Genomic DNA, 19,126 nt, shown 5'->3' with positions numbered 1-19,126 from the left:
CCTGTACACTACAGTGACTCCACATGACTGATCGGTAAAGGGCTGCTGAAAACTGCATTCCCTTTGTTCTCACATACAGCCGCAACTAAATTCCCAAGTCCCAAGGATGTAAATCCAGAGACAGGGTGAAGAACTGAAGTAAAACGGAAAAGAAAACCTCCTCCAACTGACTAAAACCTGAGGACCTTTTTTTTTTTTTTGAGTTGGAGTCTCACTCCGTCGCCCAGACTGGAGTGCAGTGGCTGCTCGCAACCACCGCAGCCTCGACCTGTTGGAATCTGGCGATCCTTCCACCTCAGCCTTCCGAGTAGCTGTAATTACAGGCGCGTGCTACAATGCCCAGCTGATTTTTGATTTATTGTAGAGATGAGGTCTCGCTGCCCAGGCAGGTCTCGAACCCATGGGCTCAGGCAATCCACTCACCTCAGCCTCCCAAAGGCGCGGGATTACAGGTTGAGCCACCGAGCCCGGCTACCTGAGGACCTTTAAAAGACCAAGTCTATACAGGAATCAGCTTGAGCTCACCTTAGTGTGGCCCCAGAAACCAGCACCAAGTCACAGCCTCTCCCAGGCCCACCCTAAACAATCTGGAATTGTTGGGAAGACCCATTTCTTAAAAACTGTGCAGGCTACAGATGCCTGAAACCACTCTCACTCAAAGGACAATAACTCCTCAACACTGGGTCCAAAGCAAAGCAGCTCCAGGAAATAAGTGGCAGAGGCGCCTTATGTCTACTCTGTGTCTCTGCTCTTTAATCCCAAAGCCAAATGTAATCTAAACTATGCTACTAATGCCCTTTGCTAACACAGATGTCTCATTTATAAATCCCAGGGAACGTAAGTGACTCAGTTCTCTTTCACAGGAATGCTCAGCAAATTAACTAGTGAAGGAGGTTCAGCAAGGTTATTAAAAGCATGGGTTTCAGTATCAGACAGACTTTGGTTTAAATACCTGTTCTGCCACTTTCTAGCTCTCTGACTTACACTTCACTGAAGCCCAGTTCCTTCCTCAGTAAAATATGGCTTCTACCATCCACCTTATAGAAAGAGTGGTTGTTAAGAATGACAAGGAGTTGAGGGTATGGGCATATATGTGTATTTAGCCTAGTACTTGACGCATAGTAAGCATTTGATAAACAGTAGTTGTTTCTAAAGTATTATTAAAGACTGTAAAACATCTTCCAGAAAGGAATAACACAGCCACCTGACAAACCTTATTAGCATTCCTGCACCTTACTCAGCCTATCATTGAGTGATAAACAGTATAAGAGTGCCAATGATTATTTAATGACCATACTGAGCAACTGCCAGGTGATGGGGAAAGAGAGTGAAAGATACCTCTCCCTATGAAGAAGTTTATGGGGAGGGGTAGGAAGTAAGAGGAGGAAGGAAAAGTACCAAAGGGGGTCTCAAGTATGAAACAGTTACTGCTCAGCTTAAGTGTTCCACTATGAGGAGGCACCACTAAATCTAGCCCAGCAGTGAAGGGTCACACCGAACAGATCTGTTAGGATCATGGGGCAGGAGAGCGCTAGAAAGCAAGGTCCATTCTGGGGTTCTATACACTAAGAATGGAGAAAGGGAACAGTGACATATGTGGGAATGTGTGCAGTGGGAGAAGGACTTTGGTCTTTTCTTCTTCACATTGTACTAGGTACAAATCATACCTGGCATGGAGCTGACAACAACCATCAAACATTTTTCAGCAGGAGCTATGGGGTTAGTGCTTGTTCGGTTAGTGCAGCAGCACATATACTTTTTAGACATGGGCCCTTGAGGAATTACAATCATGTAATCACAAACAAATATACTTACTGGACACAGTGTACAGGGGGTGTTGAGGGAGACTAGAAGGAACTGGGTTCTATGAGTCAGTGGTGTCCAAACTCAAACCAGTGCTCTCGCTCCCTTCCTCTTACAAATTTTGATCATCATAATCATAAGCCGCCAAACTCTCTCATACACCTTAAAGCCTCCACTGCTGATGGAGTAGAGCAGGGCTCAGCCACTCCTTGGTCATGACAGTACATGTACTTCAGAAAACAGTATTACACTGGGAAAAGGGCAGTGAACTGAGAATGAAGGCTTAATATCACAGATCCAGCTTTGCCACTAGATCTATAGGGAAATTAAGACTATGGCCTTGGGTAAGTTATCCAAGCTCTCCAGGACTCAGTTTCCCCAAAAGTAGAACAGGGATGATAAGACACAACTTGGCTCTGACATTCACTGACTTGGGGCCTGAGGGCCAAGCTGATATCCCCTACCTTTGGTTCTTGTTTCAGTGTTACAGCAGACATGCTACAGCAGAGCCAGAGTAGCAAGAGAAGTGATGATTACAATTCACTCTCTTCTAAACCAGACTAAAACCTCAGGCACAGCACAAACCACCACAACATTCTGGAGTAAAACTAAAAGGTTTTGAGACTTACAATCCTAGCCCAGATCATTAATTTTTCTCTCTGTTCCTTGGATATTAAATTTAAAAAGCAAGCAATAGGAATCAACAGGACAGCGGTAAAGTCACCTGGCACCTGGCAGGGCACATCCTTTGCTTGCAAAAGGAGTGCTCCAAACACTATAGCTGAGAAGAACATACAGAGGTCCTAGAGTCAGAATTCATTCCGAAAACAGGAATAATGAGTGCTATTTCTGCTCAATGGATCAGCCCTGAAAGGGGTGCAATCTCCACTGCACAAACCATACAGTCAGAAATAATCTTGCAACTGCCAGCACTCAACAAACTGGCACCTCTTTGGAGAAGACTCTCTGGGGACCCAGAGCTGCAGTAACTGAGGGAAATGTATCCAGATTAGATCAGCAAAGGCCTCTCTGGTTCCACATGAGCTATTGTAGGGGGCAATGGCGCTGGCCAACGCACAAGATTTACACAATGAGCTCCCTGAGTCCTGCATGTGTTCAGGTCAAAGGAGCTGCTGCTCTGCTACAAACGACTCATGAAGTAACACATGCCAACTGTCCTATCACCTAGGCCTTTAGCTGCAATTCCTCAAGAAGGCTTGATACGTTTGTTTTCCACAGGAGCCACCCATCCCCCTTCATCTTAAATTAAGAATAATAATCCTTATTTATTGACTCATTTCCTTCATCCTTCTCCTCCCATAAAAAACATAAATAAGAATACGGTACATAGAATAGAAAATTAATTAGCAATTTAAAAGTGAAATACTGATACATGCTATAACATGAAAACATTATGTTAAGTGAAAGAAGCCAGACTAAAAACCCCCAAAACTACATATTGTATTGTGTACATTTATATGAGATATCCAGAACAGGCAAACCTATAGGGACAAAAAGTAGACTGGTGGTTGCCTAGGGCTTGGGGAGTAGAGGGATACAGGAATTAAGAAGTGATGACTCAGCCAGGCTCGGTGGCTCAGCCTGTAATCTCGCGCCTTTGAGAGGCTGAGGTGAGTGGATTGCCTGAGCCTGCAGGTTCGAGACCCGCCTGGGCAGCGAGACCTCATCTCTACAATAAATAAAAAAAAATTAGGCAGGCATGGTAGTGCATGCCTGTGATTCCGGCTACTTGGAAGGCTGAGGCAGAAGGATCGCCGGAGCCCAGCAGGTCGAGGCTGCAGTGGCCGGGAGCGGCCACTACACTCCAGTCTGGGCGACAGAGTGAGACTCCAACTCAAAAAAAAAAAAAAAGAAGTGATGACTAAGAGGAATAAGGTTTCTTGTGGAGTGACAAAAGTGTAGTAAAGTTGATTATGGTGATGGTTGAACAACCGTAAGCATACTAAAAGTCACTGAATTGTACTCTTTAAATGGGTAAACTGTATAATATGTGAATTATATCTCAATAAAGCAGTTTAAAAATGCCCCCAGGAGATCACAATCTCTTTTAGGAAGGGAAATTTAATGAGGAAGATTTGATTATTCTAGCTATCCGTGTTTCCAATGCCTGCCCCTTCCTTTCTATCAATTACTCATTTTGCTATTTCCACACTCTGCTCTGCCACAGTATCCAGCTCAGGCTTCCACCTTTCCTAAGATAACAACTAGGATGATGTTAGCTTTGTTTTGTTCTTCAAGTCTACCTCTGCTCTATCTTGACATTAGTGTCCTTCCTTACACATTTAGTTTCCTTCTGCCCCAGCAGAGATAGTAAAATTAAACACATACATACACAGAGCAGTGGCTAATGATCTGCCATACCATGAAGAAAAAATGAGAATAAATGATAATATTAAAGCACAGGTTGGGGAGTTTTAACAAATTTGGGCTCCAATCAAAGCATCTGGTCAAGATACTTTCAGACTCACTCTATTTCCACTTCTATAAAATGGGGGAAACACCAACAAATGCATCTAATAATGCATGTGGTTATTATAAAAATTTAATGGGAAATCCACGTAAGTTATTATTATGATGACTAGTCATGAAGATTCTCAATAAATGGCCACTATTAATGGAATTCTTATGGTCTGTTTTTCTCATGCTGTTTCACAGTGCAGACTCTATGTCAAAAGCTAGTAATAAAAGCAAAGTGTTGGCACCACCAAATTGTTCATAATCGTTTTCCTATTTGCTCTAATCATTCTTGTTCTCAGATCCCAGCCTATTCCTGATTTTTGGCTTTTTTACTTGAATTTGTCTTCCTGTTTCTGAACATGCTTAACCTCAAACATGGTTAGTATTACCTTTCCAGTTCCATATTCCCTATACAACCATAATCTGTATTTGTCACCTTATTTATGATACTTTAAGTCACTCTGGATAAACTGCTTACCCACAGTATCACAGCACTCAGTATCCTACTCTTTCTAATCATGAGATCAAAACAATTTAAGATGAACATGATGAAGATTATAATAGAATCTGACAATCTTACAATGGACTAGGAGATAGCCATGAAATGATGCTGGCGAAGTAACTATTGGCATGAAAAGATGCTCACAACAGAGAAGGGGCAAGCTGAAAGCGTATTGCAAGTCTGTACAATATGATTGACATTTTGTAAGGGATTTAAACATGTGTATACATGCAAACACAGATGCACAGAAACAAGACTAGAACAACAAACAACAAAAAGTTAAGATAAAGGAAATTATATTAAGAAAATTTTAATTTTATTCTTTTGGTTTGATATATATTCTAAATTTTCTTTGATGAAGCCATATTATTTTTAAGAAAAAGATTTTAAGGACTTTAAAAAAGAATTAGTTTAAATAATGTAATGCCTCTTAGCATTTTTTTCAGCAGCCACTATAGTATGGCTCTGTAGTCAGAAAGACCAGAGTTCAAATCTCTATTCTACCACTTTAAAAAAAAGTTTAAAACAGTTTATTAGCTAGAAAAAGAGAAGGAAAAAGGAAGACTCATGGCAGAAAGACCTGCCATGGGCAAGTTTCTCAAAAAAGAAAATCTGCTACCACTTATTATAAGTATGACATTGGCAAATCACTTAATGCTTTTAGATGGTATTTTCATCTGGAAAATGAAGATGAAACTCCTAGCCAAGTACTTGGTATGTGGTCTTCAGTAAAAACCAGTCTCCTTAACTCTTCCACCCCTTTACCCTGTGGCAGTGGTCCTCAACTTGCGTGTGCATCAGAATCCCCAGAGTATGTTAAAACAGACTGCGGGAACCCATTCTCAGAGTTTCTGATTTAGTAGGTCTGGGGAAGAGGTAGAGACCATGAATATGTATAAGTTCCCAGGTGATGCTTATGCTACTGGTCCAAAGTCACACTTTGAGGACTGCTGCTCAAGGTAGTAAGCTTCACAGATATTAAGTGCTCTTTCAGATCAATAATATTTCAGGAATACTTGCCCACTGGATACCAAATTAAACTAGAGGCTAGCACTACAATTCACCCAAAAGTTCAACATTAAAACATGGGATTATTTACCCCTGGACACTGAAGGAACTGGTTTCCACTTAAGGTTGTCAGCAAATAGCAATCATTATTATTGCATTTAGAATATTCTGGTTCCAGCACGGAAGAAAACATCTGAGAATGTGGATGGGATCAAGCAAAATGCAAGAGACCGACACTCCATTAATCTACTACAAATCGTTCTGTGTCTGTCTGGTAACTTCATTGGGATAGAAGGGCAGATTCTAGTGTGTCATGAAGCATTTGCTTTGCTCTGGGTGCCCTCTGTTGACGAAAACTGACATAGCCACTTCCTCCTTTGTTTCCTCCCTTTTCTCTTTCCACCCCAGGGCCAAGAGTCCTTCCAGTGTGATTCAGACTTGAGGAAAGGTTTCCAGTTATGAACTATTTTCTAAGCCCATATGTAGGCAAGACAGACCTTTTCTTCCTCCAACTTTCCTAAGCCCCCTTCTCCGTGTGTTTGTATCTGCAGCTTATTGCTAAATATTAACTGCTTTAGGACTGCAGAACAAGAAGTGAACAATACTTAGCATAATGGTATGAGAAATTTAAATCCCAAACGCATTTCTCTTCAGAAATGATAGAATTACCACAAGGGGAATAGACTGCTTTTGTAAGGAACATATAACACAATATGAAACCCTGTTGGTTGGTATTAAAAAATACTAACTGGTGAAATTCTTAGGGTTTCTGTAGAGAAAACTTAAAAAAAATTTTATTATAAAGATGTGGGGTACAATTCAGGGTTAGGTATACAAACATTGATCATGCAGGTACCCATGTTGATGAGGTATGCCCCTCCCTCCCCTAGCGTTTCCCTCAACTGCCAATCCCACTCCCCCCCGCCACAGTTTCCCATTACTGCCAATCGCTTTCTTATAGCATTATAATTGTTCAACTTTTTAATAGTACCATTCCTAACTAAAACAACTAAAAGTATAATGAGAAAATTTTAGAGCTGGAAAAAAATCACTATTAACCATCTTCTCCAATGTCCTCATTTATATGAGGAAACTAAAGAACCCAGAGAGGTAAAGTGACATATACAAAGTTACAAGATTAGTGACAAAGTCAAGTTTCCTGACTCCTTCATAACTCAGGCTTTCTACTATACTATACAGTCTTCATTCAGAAAACATTTTTATTTAGCCATTACCAAGACAAGGATAATTACATTTTAACCACTTCCATAGGAGGATAAAGAAACTAAAAACCATATAATAATTCATGGGGCGTCGGGGGGGAGGTGGGTGGGTGTCCTTTTTCTACTGTTAAAATTAGGCCTTTCCCAATGTCAATACTTCCTTAATAACAATTATTTAATTAAATTATTTTTCACAGGATTAAAAACTGCAGCATCAACAAGAAATGTTTAAATCAGGACTATGGTCTGTGGACCTTCCCCAGTTCATTGCTTATTTTTGTACAACCCAAGTACAGTCCACAAGCTAAGATAGTTTTTATATTTGTTAATGATTGAAAGAAAAATCAAAAGCAGCTAAATATTTCATGACATATGAAAATTGTATGAAATTCAAATTTTAGTGTCCACAAATAAAGTCTTATTAGAACTCAGCCATGAGCATTCGTTTTCCATCCTGTCTATGGCTGCATTAGTGCTACAACAGCAGAGGATATTGTAGAATAGCTGCAACAGAAACTATATAGCCCCCAAACTTAAAATATTTACTCTCAGATCCTTTACAGAAATAGTTTGCCCATTCCTGTTCTCATTCATTGGTAAATGTGATGTCTGAACCTTTAGTCCAATCTGAAGTCCTGGGTTGTAAGTTCTATGGAGGCCCACGCCTCAGTGGTGGTGAGTTCTCCACGCCATTTAGCGTGAGTCCTGCACAAGGTGAGTGGTCAGCCTATACTAACAGATTTATCTTGCTTCTAGAGAAGCTGAGGATACTGTGCTAGATTTTTGGCATGTTTTTTAGTTTGGTTTTATTTATTTATTTTTTGAGTCAGGGTCTTGCTGTCACGCAGGCTGTAGTGCAGTTTCTCAATTAGAGTTAAATGCAGCTTTGACATGCTGGGCTCAAGTGATCCTTTTGCCTCAGCCTCCTAAGTAGCTAGGACTATAAGGCACCCACCACCAGGCCTGGCTAATTTTTGTAGTTTTTGTAGAGACAGGGTCTTGCTATGCTGTCCAGGATTTTTTAACTTAATACTTATTAGCAATCTACTTATTAGCAATCCTATAAAAGCATCTCATTTTGCAAATGAGGAATCAAGCCTAGGAGAAGTTAAAAACAAAGCTCAAACTAGAATTTGAACTCAGGTCTGTCTGACACCAAAGTTCCTTGACCATTCCCCAGTGGTTTTCAAATTGTGTTCCAGTCAACTGAAGGGACTTGTGGGCAAAAGGAAAGCTACAAGTCAGGACTCCAAGTCTTCCATATCTTTTCTTTTATTTATGTACTTTTTAAAGAGATAGAGTCTCACTCTGTTGCTTAGGCTGGAGTGCAGTGGCACAATCATGGTTCACTGCAGTCTCAAACTCCTAGGTTCAAGCAATCCTTTCACCTCAGCCTCCCAGATAACTAGGACTACAAGTTCACAGCACCATACCCGGCTAACTTTTATATCTTTTGTACAAGAACCATTCCATTTGCCTTTTTTATAAATGTCATTCATCCATGGAATTTCTTTGAAAAAGAATTTGCTGCTAATATTGTTTTAACCCTTTAAGTCTGAAGATCACTACACCTCACAAAAAAGAAATGCCAATTATATGCCACTTAATACTACCACCTTTGGAAAATCTCTCATGAAATTGGAACTCTTAATTTCCTTATCCACAATACAGACTCACTGGGGTCTCACCAAGATCAAATAAGAATGAATATAAAAGCGATACATTTTTTTTTGAGTTGGAGTCTCACTCCGTCGCCCAGACTGGAGTGCAGTGGCACGCTCCCGGCCACCACAGCCTCAACCTGCTGGGCTCTGGTGATCCTTCCGCCTCAGCCTTCCAAGTAGCCGGAACTACAGGCACGCGCTTCCACACCCAGCTAATTTTTTGATTTATTGTAGAGATGAGGTCTCGCCAAGTTGCCCAGGCGGGTCTTGAACCCGTGGGCTCAGGCAATCCACTCATCTCAGCCTCCCAAAGCGCTGGGATTACAGGCTGAGTCACCAAGCCCAGCTTATAAAAGCAGTATGTAAACTATACAAGACTATGGAAATAATGCAGAAGTATCATCCTTTAGTAAAGGAGAGCAAGTGGGGGAAAGAATAATGTTTACTGCTGACTAAAGAAAAATCAAACATGCAAGTAAAATGTAAATAAACAAACATTCAAGTAAAAGACACGTGCCTGGTGGAAATATCATAAATGTTGAAATCTAACACATTTAGACTTAAAACCTAGATTCACTCATTAATAGGTAGTATTAGGTAATGACTTCATCCCTTTGAGCTTTGATTTCCTCACCTGTAAATGGGATTAAATAAAATAACACTTGCTTTATACAGTACTTAGCATACAGTGTTTCACACATTAGCTCTCTTTTCAATAGCACATCTCTCCATGCCCAGACACATGTTACTCTAAAATTAAGACACATATGCTAGGATTAATGTATGGGCTCCGTGTACCAGTAACAAAATACTAGAATTAAAGAGCTAGAAGCATCTTTTATCTTAGATAATTCAATGATACACACTACACCACAAAGCTTATAAGAGCATAGGCTAAAGGCACTCTAAAGGAACAAAGATCCTAATACAATAATACGAGATACATGGGAAAAGTTCTACTAATTCAATAAGGATATTTACTGAGTGTTTTAAGAGCCTTCTATGGCTCCATAAAATGACAGATTTACATTTAATATCCACTTGACAAAACCCATTAAACTTGTTAGAGGCACTCTCTTGTGGAAGATCTAGCTTTTTAGGCATTAATTTTTCATACCACTCTGGCAAGGCAAAGGCAATAAAAACCTAGCGAAAGGCTGACCAAAGTTTTCCCCAAAATAGTTCCTGTATTTCAAGAAGGGTGAAGATGAGTTTACCTTTTAATTTATCTGTTTACCATACTTTATCAGACTTGTACTGGACACTTACTTTGTGCAAGGTATTCAAGAAAACCAGCAGTGTGCCAGGGTTTTTGTTCTCACAAAATTGTGTGTGTCATCAAATCTTTTCACCATAATGCAACAGTAATGACAAAGTGCTATTACAAAATAGAAACTATGTGCCCCGAAAGTGCAGTGGACATTGACAGTGCATCAGACAAGACTTCACGGAATAAATAGCATTTGAAGTGGGATTTAAAGGATGCACTGCATTTAACCCTTTACACTCGGATGACCCCTCTGAGGGGACATCATAAATTTAGCAAACCACTCAGATGTCCCCTCTCAGAGGACATAAAGAGATTGTTGGTGATTATACAAGACAAACTTATGCCACTGCAATTTTTTCAAAAAAGTATGCTTCCTTGAAGTTTTCCATTCCAATTTCACAAAAAGGCAAATAAAGACATGGAATATATACTGAGATAAAATCAATCAGTTGAGAAGTGGTTTTCAGGAATTATGAGTGCATCCTTCCACATCTTTATCAAACAACAGACTGGACAATAAATTACATGTTATTAATGTGGGAGAAAGAAAATGAGACTGCACTGTCTGCTCGAATAGAAAAACACCAGGTGAAAGACATCAAACAAATTACTACTGCACATGTACCAATGAACCTGCAACACATGTCGGTGGCTGTTTCACATATTGCCACACGCTAGAAAAATATAAAACATAATAAGAATTCAAACCCTTATCAAATCCCCAAGCTACACTACCCCACCCCATAGTGTGGCTAGAACACACTGTACTTCACATGAAGCAAATGGAAAAAGACTGAGGTCAGGTCATGGAAGACTCAGAATATCACACTCAAGAGTATTTTCAGCAGAGAAAAGCTGAGCAGAGTAATAAGACTTCAGTGAGATCAGAGCTGTGCTTTTATTTAAATGCATGTTTACATAGTGAGTAATAATTATGCCACTACACTCTGGTCTGAGTGACAGAGCGAGACACTGTTTCTAAAACATTAAAAAATAATAATAACAAAGAAAATAAAAACATTTAATCTACAACTGAAACACATACCTATATTGTCCAACAATTATGAGAACTTTTGCCTTAGCTTATACTAACTAGTTGGTTTCATTCTAAATCAATCTGCCAGTGACTGTCTGTTGAAGAGCAAAAGACTAAAGAAATATATCAAGCTTCTTAAAAGTAACTCACAAAATGGTAACCATGGGTGGTTGTGAGAAGACCTTCTACTGCTTTGTGGTATTAACCACTACAACAAGACTATGCCTACTAACTACTTAGCTGCTCTAAGCAATTCTAGACAAATGAATTTCCCAATTTCAAAAGTTACCAATAAATGAAATTCTATAACTTTCCTTTATAAATAGTCCTAGTGATTAATAATCCTTAGTCAGATCATTCTTTTTGACAGCCACATTAAACCTCTCGTTACAATACAAATCAATTGCCTATATACAAAGTAATAGGCAAATCTACCAAAAAGCCAAGCAGTGAGATTATGATACAACCATTTACAAAATACTAAGTAAATGGGTCAAGAGTTGACCAACAATCACAGTGTAACAATCACAGCATCCCTAAACTTAGCACAAAGAGGGAAAGCTGGGGAGAAAAGTCAAACTGTGGCATAAAAGACAGGCTGTGACAAAGAAACCAGGTAAAAAAGAGGGATGAGAATAAAAGCCAATCATATTTTTAACACTATTGGCATAAGTCATTCACCTATCCACAAATCCTAGCAACCCTGAAGTATTTAGGAGGTAAGAAGTAAAAACGCTTCCATCATTTCCACAATGAAGTATAACGCTTCCAAGAGCCACAAAAATCAAACCCATTAGAGTCAAAGAGTCCTTAAAGGAAAAAGAAGAATCCTGGACCCAGAGATAAGAAGATGAGAAGAGACTTTCTAGATTACCTAGACAGTTAAAGGTAGAGGTTAGTGCACCTACTTTCAGAGCATCAATCAGTAAGTCACTCTTGACTTGGGAAATTGCTAAAATTTTAATCTTTTCAGTCATCTTATAGTATCCTCACTTTCACAGATGTGAAAACTAAGCCTCAGAAAAATTAAGTAATGTGCTCACATGTAATCTGCTTCACAATAGTTCCCAGGCTCACTTGAATCTGAACCTAACAGAAATCTCATATAGACATGTTAAATGAATTTAAACAATCAGAAACAATTAAGAGAGATTTCATAAAGAAGATTAAGTTGTAGGCAGAAATATTAAAGGACACTTAGGGTTCTGCTGCAAAAGGGAGAAACATTTCAAACAAAAGGCACTAGGAAGAAATAAATGCCTAAGACAGATATTTGAAGGACTGTGAAGAGACACATAAAGTGGAAGAAATATGTGACAGGTTAAAAATGAGAAATACGGTTGGAGAAACTGGGACCAAATTGTAGCCTGAGCCTTGAATGCCTGGCTCAGTTTGTACCCAATTCTGCTCTAGTCATAAAAGTCTAAAAAATGACTCCCTCTTTCTATTGATGCTGCCAAGACCTATATGAGTCAGATAAATAAACTTACACAGATTTCATTTCCTTCACAAAGACCTATTTTTCTCAGAGGTATGACAAAGCCATATTTTTGATGTAGAAATTTCAAATCTACAGATAAAATTCATCTCACATAGTGAATGAGAATCAAAAGTAAAATGAGAAAATAGACTTACATCACAGAATGTGAGAACTAATCATTTCCTTGTAAAGTTTCCCTAAGGCCTCTTTGCCATAAAATAAATGAGAAAAATAATTTACTGACCCTATTACATGCCATGAAATTTACATATGTTATCTCTAATCCTATAACAACCTTTCACAGTAGGTGTTATTCCTATTTTATAGTTGAAGAAATTGAGGCTCAGAGAAGGAAAAAACTTGCCCAAAGTCATTTAGCCTGCCAACAGCAGGACTGATACTTAAACCCAAAGCATGTATATGTGTGTATGTTTGCATGTGTGTGTGTGTGTGTGTGTGTGTGTGTGTGTGTGTGCGTGTGTCTACAGAGAAATTTCCATGAAACAGCCTAATATAGAAGCTACAGTTTTAAAAAAATTTAAAAAGTCAAGGAACTTGGCTGATCTGCTCTCCCATACTCCTTCAGACATGCAGAAAGAAGCAAATTTCGCTTCACTACACCAAGAGCTTTCTTGTCCTAACATGCTTCCACTAAGGATATAGAAATGGCTGTGTCAGCCAAGCACAAAGTCAATATACACCTGCCAATCTTTCTTGGAGCCACCACCAGGCCTGAGCAAAAAGAGGTCAATGCCTGTTTTCATAGCCTCTTTCATAAAAAAGCGATTCAGAGTTTATCCAAACTTAGCAAATAAGGATGTAAAAACACTTTGTTTTCTTTAATTGAGGGAAGAAAGATATAATTTACAAAATCTCACAAATGAGAAAAAAATTTTGCAAATTGTAAATCTAACAAAGAACTTATATCAAGAACATAAACCAAATGCAAAGTGTTTGACAAAAGACTTAAATAGACATCTCACCAAAGAAAACATATGAGTGACTAATAAACACATAAAAAGGCACTTAATCATTAGAGAAATGCAAATTAAAGTCACAATGAGAAACCATTAACAGTTGTTATAATAAAAAAAGTTAGATAAAACCAAGCCACTCTGGAAAACAGTTTGCAATTTCTTTAAAAGTTATGAGGCTGGGCATGGTGGCTTGCACCTGTAATCCTAGCTACTCAGGAGGCTGAAATGGGAAGATTACTTGAGCCCAGAAGCCCAAGCTGCAGTGAGCTATGGTAACACCACTGCACTCCAGCCTGGGCCAAAGAGTGAGCCTTTCCCAACCCATCCCCTCAACCCCTGTCTCTCTTAAAAAAAAAAAAAAAAAGTTATGCAAGAGCTTACCAATAGCCTCAGCAATTTCACTGCTAGAAATCTACCCAAGAGAAATTAAAATGTATGTCCACACACAGATATGTATGTGAATGTTCATATTGAATTTGTTCATGATAGTCAAACTGGAAACAATGCAAGTATCTATCAACTGGTAACTGAATAAACAAAATGCTGATACATCCATACAATGGAATACAACTCAGCAAAAAAACTAATGATACAGTGATACATACTACAACCTGGGTGAACCCCAAAAACATTACGCTAAATGAAAGAAATCACACACAAAATACTAAAGATATCAAAAGATTACATGTATCATATGACTCAATTCATATAAAATGACCAAATATTGAAACTTTATGAAGTCAGAAAGAAGATAAGCAGTTGCAAGGGGAATCTGAGGTGGCAGCAGGGACTGACTACAAAAGCATCTGAGAGAATTTTAGAGGATAATGGAAATGTACTAAAACTAGACTGTGCCACAACTCTGTAAATCTACTAAAAAACACTGAATAAGTACACTTACATTGGGTGAATTTTGTGGTATAGAAATTATATCCCAATAGCTTCTTTTAAAAGCAATTGCCAAATATATATATTTATTTCCTATATAGATTTAGTAACTCTAGGGGAAACAAGTATATAATCATATTTTATCATTTGGGTATAAAAATATTTAGATAGTTATAATAATGTAATTACCATGTAATCAAAAATCAATAATAAATATTGATATGACCAACAAATGGTTTTATTAGAAGGAAAGAGAGCGATAAAATTGCCAATTTCTTATCTCCAACAGTAGGAAGCCAAAGAATAGTGCTGATAATTGAAAAATCCAGAAACAGCAGAATAAGCATGCTATTTAGAGGCATGGCAATAGGAAGCAGAAGAAACAAAATGGTCTCTCCCAGAGGACAAAGCTTGTGAACTGTTTGTGAACTGAAATGATCTAAAATGCAATAGTAAAGTTGATTATATGTTTTGAGAAAAATACTTCAAGAACACTAGACACTGCAGCATTACCAGTCCTTTACCCACTAGAGGGTGTAAGGACAATATCACAGAAGGGCCTAAACCACTGATGGATGAGACTTGATGCCAGATGTTGAGGTGGAGCAACCATTTGTAAAAGCCTAGCACCCAGGTTTAAAGTGGGTTCTAGACAATGTAATGGGAAGAAAAAGTGATTTCACATTTTCTGTTATTTAAGAGCAAAGCAGAAGTCTATTTAGTTAAAAAAAAAAAAAAAAGGACCAACCAGAAAGAAAAGAATATTAGTACAGATTGCAACATACAGAAGGGGTTACATTTTACTTATAAACCAGTCTTAATCCAGTCTCCAGCTGGCGAAGGGGGGGGGCCTTGGGGCTGGAGTGGAGAGATGGAGAGTAGGGGAGTGACTTTTAAAAGGTATAGGGGTTTCCTTACGGTTGCTTTTTACTGTGCCAAGTAGCATTTTTATTAGAGAAAGCCAGGATTACAAAGGACTTAAGAGTTGGCATTGGGGCCCTTTTTCTTGCCAAAGGTGGGTACAATATTGACAAAACACCAGCTGTATTACTGCATTATCCAGTTGGCCCAGCCTGTTTTCTTCTTCTTCTTCTTCTCCAGTTTGGCCACCTTAGGAGTCTGACCTCTCATTTTCCCAACACAGGCCACGGAACCATGGACATTACCTTCAAGCATGCAGTCGGTTATTTCCAGAGTGGCCAGGGCCTCCACCCCACACTGGCTTAGGGCAGCCTCATCCTTCAGGAGTATGCATGCCAGGAGCACAACTTGGTCTTCTGGGGCGATGCCCTCCAGTGAGGCTACCTGAGCCTTGATATGGGCAACCGTCTCCCACTTGGTCACCTCAAGGATGTGTAGCTCCTGGGCATGGACAAAGAACTATATGTTGGCGACTGAACCACGGCCACTGCTGCTGCTGCCACAAAGATGAAATTGAGAATAAGGTTGCATTTTTAAGGACAACAATTATTAGTATAATGTTTTCAAAGAGCTGCTATTCATTAGTGGATCCAGAAAATCAATTTTGGTCAATCAATTGTTGGTCACAATCAAGAATGTTTTGTATGAGACGAAATAGAATGGGAAATATCACAGTACTTACAACACAGTAAAGATAAGTAGTATTTGTTAATACTAATTCTAAGTTATAGTCATACATATGTGTGTGTTGGGTCATGACATAAAAGATATTATTTACTAGGGGTTGCAGTCTTTTATTAAATTCAAAAGCATGGAGTGAGAACTTGAACACCCTCACCATGTCCTCCATTCCAACTCTCCCCAGGGGAAGAAAAGTAGTCATTTCTTTTCCACCAAGCCAAAAGAGTACTAAGCATTTGTTGTAATTCACAACTCCAAATCAAAATAACAAAGCGCTGAAAGTTCACTTGCAAAAACTAGACTAAAATAAAGTCCACTCCGGGGATAAATGAAAAAAAAAGGCTAGAAAAAGGAAAGAAACAAAACAAAACTAAAAAACTATTGGGGCAGGTACAGTGTCTCATGCCTATAATCCCAGTATTTTGAGACGTCAAGGCAGGAGGATTACCTGAGCCCAGGAGTTCAAGACTAGCCTGGACAACATAGTGAGATCTCATCTCTACAAAAAAATTTTTAAAAATTAGCTGGGTTTAGTGGCGCATGCCTGTAATCCCAGAGAGGTTGAGGCAGAAGGATCACCCAAGCCCAGGATGTTGAGGCTATGGTGAGCTCTGATCATGCCACTGCATTCTAGCCTAGGTGGCAGAGTGAAACTCTGACTCAAAAATTATCATAGTTTTAAAAAAATTCTTGAGAGGAGCAATTGAGGAAAACTGTCAGGGGACGGAGGGGCATACTTCATCAACAAGGGTACCTGCATAATGAACATTTGTATACCTAACCCTGAATTGCACCCCACATCTTTAAAATAAAAAAAAAACATAAAGCAAATAGTACACATAGATGGAAAGAACAAGATTTTCATGGAGTAACATAATTGTAGCAAAATCATTAAAAAATAACGCAAGCATGAATGTAAAAAGAAATTACTGAGCAGAAAGAAAATATGTTTAAAGTTCATTTTTAAGTTACTCTCTACATTAAAAGTACAGCTGCCATTCTAAATATAAACCTATACCTGTCTAACTCATATTTGTCAATGTAAATCTCTCCTTTGATACACCCACTTGTTTCTGTAAATCACTGAAACATATCCACACAGTGGCTTTCAACAGAATTTTAGAAAACTGAAGGCAAAAAAATGTAGGTTTGAGGAGTCACTGACAAGTATTTTAAAAATCAACACAACATTAGTTTTTTTTCTTTACATTTAAAATACATAAAGATAGCTGGGCTCGGTGGCTCAGCCTGTAATTCTGCACCTTTGGGAGGCTGAGGTGAGTGGATTGCCTGAGCCCGCGGGTTCGAGATCCGCCTGGGTAGACAAGACCTCATCTCTACACTAAAATCAAAAAATTAGCCAGGCGTGGTGGCATGCACCTGTAATTCCGGCTACTTGGAAGGCTGAGGCGGAAGGATCGCCGGAGCCCAGCAGGTCGAGGCTGCAGTGGCCGGGAGCGGCCACTGCAATCCAGTCTGGGGGACAGAGTGAGACTCCAGCTCAAAAAAAAAAAAATACAAAAAGATACATTTTAGACCATAAGCTATTTTAACAAATAAGACAGGAAGAAAACCTGACAGAAACAAGTTATTCAAGAAACCTTCAGGTTATATGAAGACTTTTCATGCTATGCTCTCCAAAGATTCCAGAATATCTTGCCACACTAGTAAAAGAAAATTCACATTTAAAGAAGAAAGATACTGACAGAAAAATTAAAAAGGGATATATAAGACATGGAGGCTACAAATCTGAGGTTCAAGTCCAATTCTTCCACTTACTACCTATGTTAAATTGAGAGACTTGTCTAAAAACCTCTGTCTTGGTGTTCTTATTTATAAAATAGGGATAAGAAAGCCCAAACTACCCAGTAGACTACTGTGAAGATCAAAACTGGATATAAACAAGAGCCCTTTGTAAACTGGGAAGTACTTTACAGATATTAGTTTCTACAATTTACTAAAATTCCTAGCTTTATATCTTACTCAACACCTGAACCCAAGCAAGATTCTGTACTCTCTCTCATATCACATGTTAATGGCAACTCCTATACAGTCCAAGTGTTAGACAATGGAATGTGCCATAACTTAAGGTTCTAAGAAAAAAGGATTACACCGGGGGTATTGCAAACTCGGTATTACTTTCAATACTTCGGCATTCAAGTGTCCCACCGACAAGCAACTCTTACTTAGTTAGGATGTCCCAATGAGGCAAAACAAATTATCTCTAATTCGTATGTATCTGCTGCTCTAATCTCCTTCCCTTATGTCCCACTCCCAAATGGAGTTGACTAAAACAAAATTCAACCAGGTCACCACTAAGGAATACAAAGTTGCTGACAACAAAAGTTAGTCCTCCCTACAGTTGATTATAGGATAAGTTCTTTTAATCAACTAATGTTCTCCATTTTCTAGGTCAAATATGCTGTGGGATGCTTCTGGCAATCATACCACCCAAAACTAGTTAGCAATTCTCTCACATCCTCCCCCTAAATCCTTTTCCTAGTAGCTGAGGTGTATGCTTACCAAACGACACTTGTGTTTATTCACCTACCTACTTATCGAAGTTGCATGTTGTTATAGTTATATAATTAAATGCTATATAAATCAATGAAAAAAAGTTAGAAAAGTTTCTGTGAAAACAGCTCTAATTTAAATGCTTTGAGACTACTTAATAAGAAAGACACTAAAAATCTTTTGCTCAGTACAATTAAATGACAACTGTAAAAGACTGAACAAGAAAGGTATATCATATAAATCTAGACAGCTTACCCAGTTTTCTCTGAATGTCATTACGGCCTTGTTCCTCTTTTAAAAAACAAACAAATTAGAATTCATAGATGATGCTTTGTAAACAAAGTATATGCAACCCCCCCCAAAAATACAAGTAGTACTAGCAGTTCTACTGATACAATAGACTTTGACATCTTAACAGAAACATGTATACCTTCACATTTAAATGTTCTAAATTAAAAAAAAAAAAATTCTAAGTTTAAAAAAAAAATTATTCCTGCCGGGTATGATGGCTCACATCTATAATCCAGCACTTTGGGAGGCCTAGGTGAGAGAACTGCCTGAGTCCACGGGTTCAAGACCAACCTGAGCAACTTGGCGAGACCTCATCTTTACAATAAATCAAAGAATTAGCTGGGCATGGTTACGTGTGCCTGTAGGTCCATCTACTTGGAAGGCTAAGGC

At 38.7% G+C, this 19,126-nt stretch overlaps 1 protein-coding gene and 1 pseudogene across 4 annotated transcripts in view; both read right to left on the bottom strand.

The window, feature by feature from the left end:
• RBFOX2 (RNA binding protein, fox-1 homolog 2) overlaps positions 1-19,126 on the bottom strand; it is a 221,432-nt gene that overhangs the window by 173,221 nt on the left and 29,085 nt on the right. The window lies entirely within an intron of this gene.
• Positions 15,254-16,100, bottom strand: LOC110595616 (annotated as a pseudogene).

This window comes from Carlito syrichta, unplaced genomic scaffold (genome assembly GCF_000164805.1).
Source record: "Carlito syrichta isolate Samal-C Ts95f unplaced genomic scaffold, Tarsius_syrichta-2.0.1 Scaffold303123, whole genome shotgun sequence".
In the NCBI taxonomy this organism is placed as follows: Eukaryota; Metazoa; Chordata; class Mammalia; order Primates; family Tarsiidae; genus Carlito; species Carlito syrichta.
Note: the sequence above shows the minus strand (reverse complement) of the source record. Positions and strands in the feature narration are given on the sequence as shown.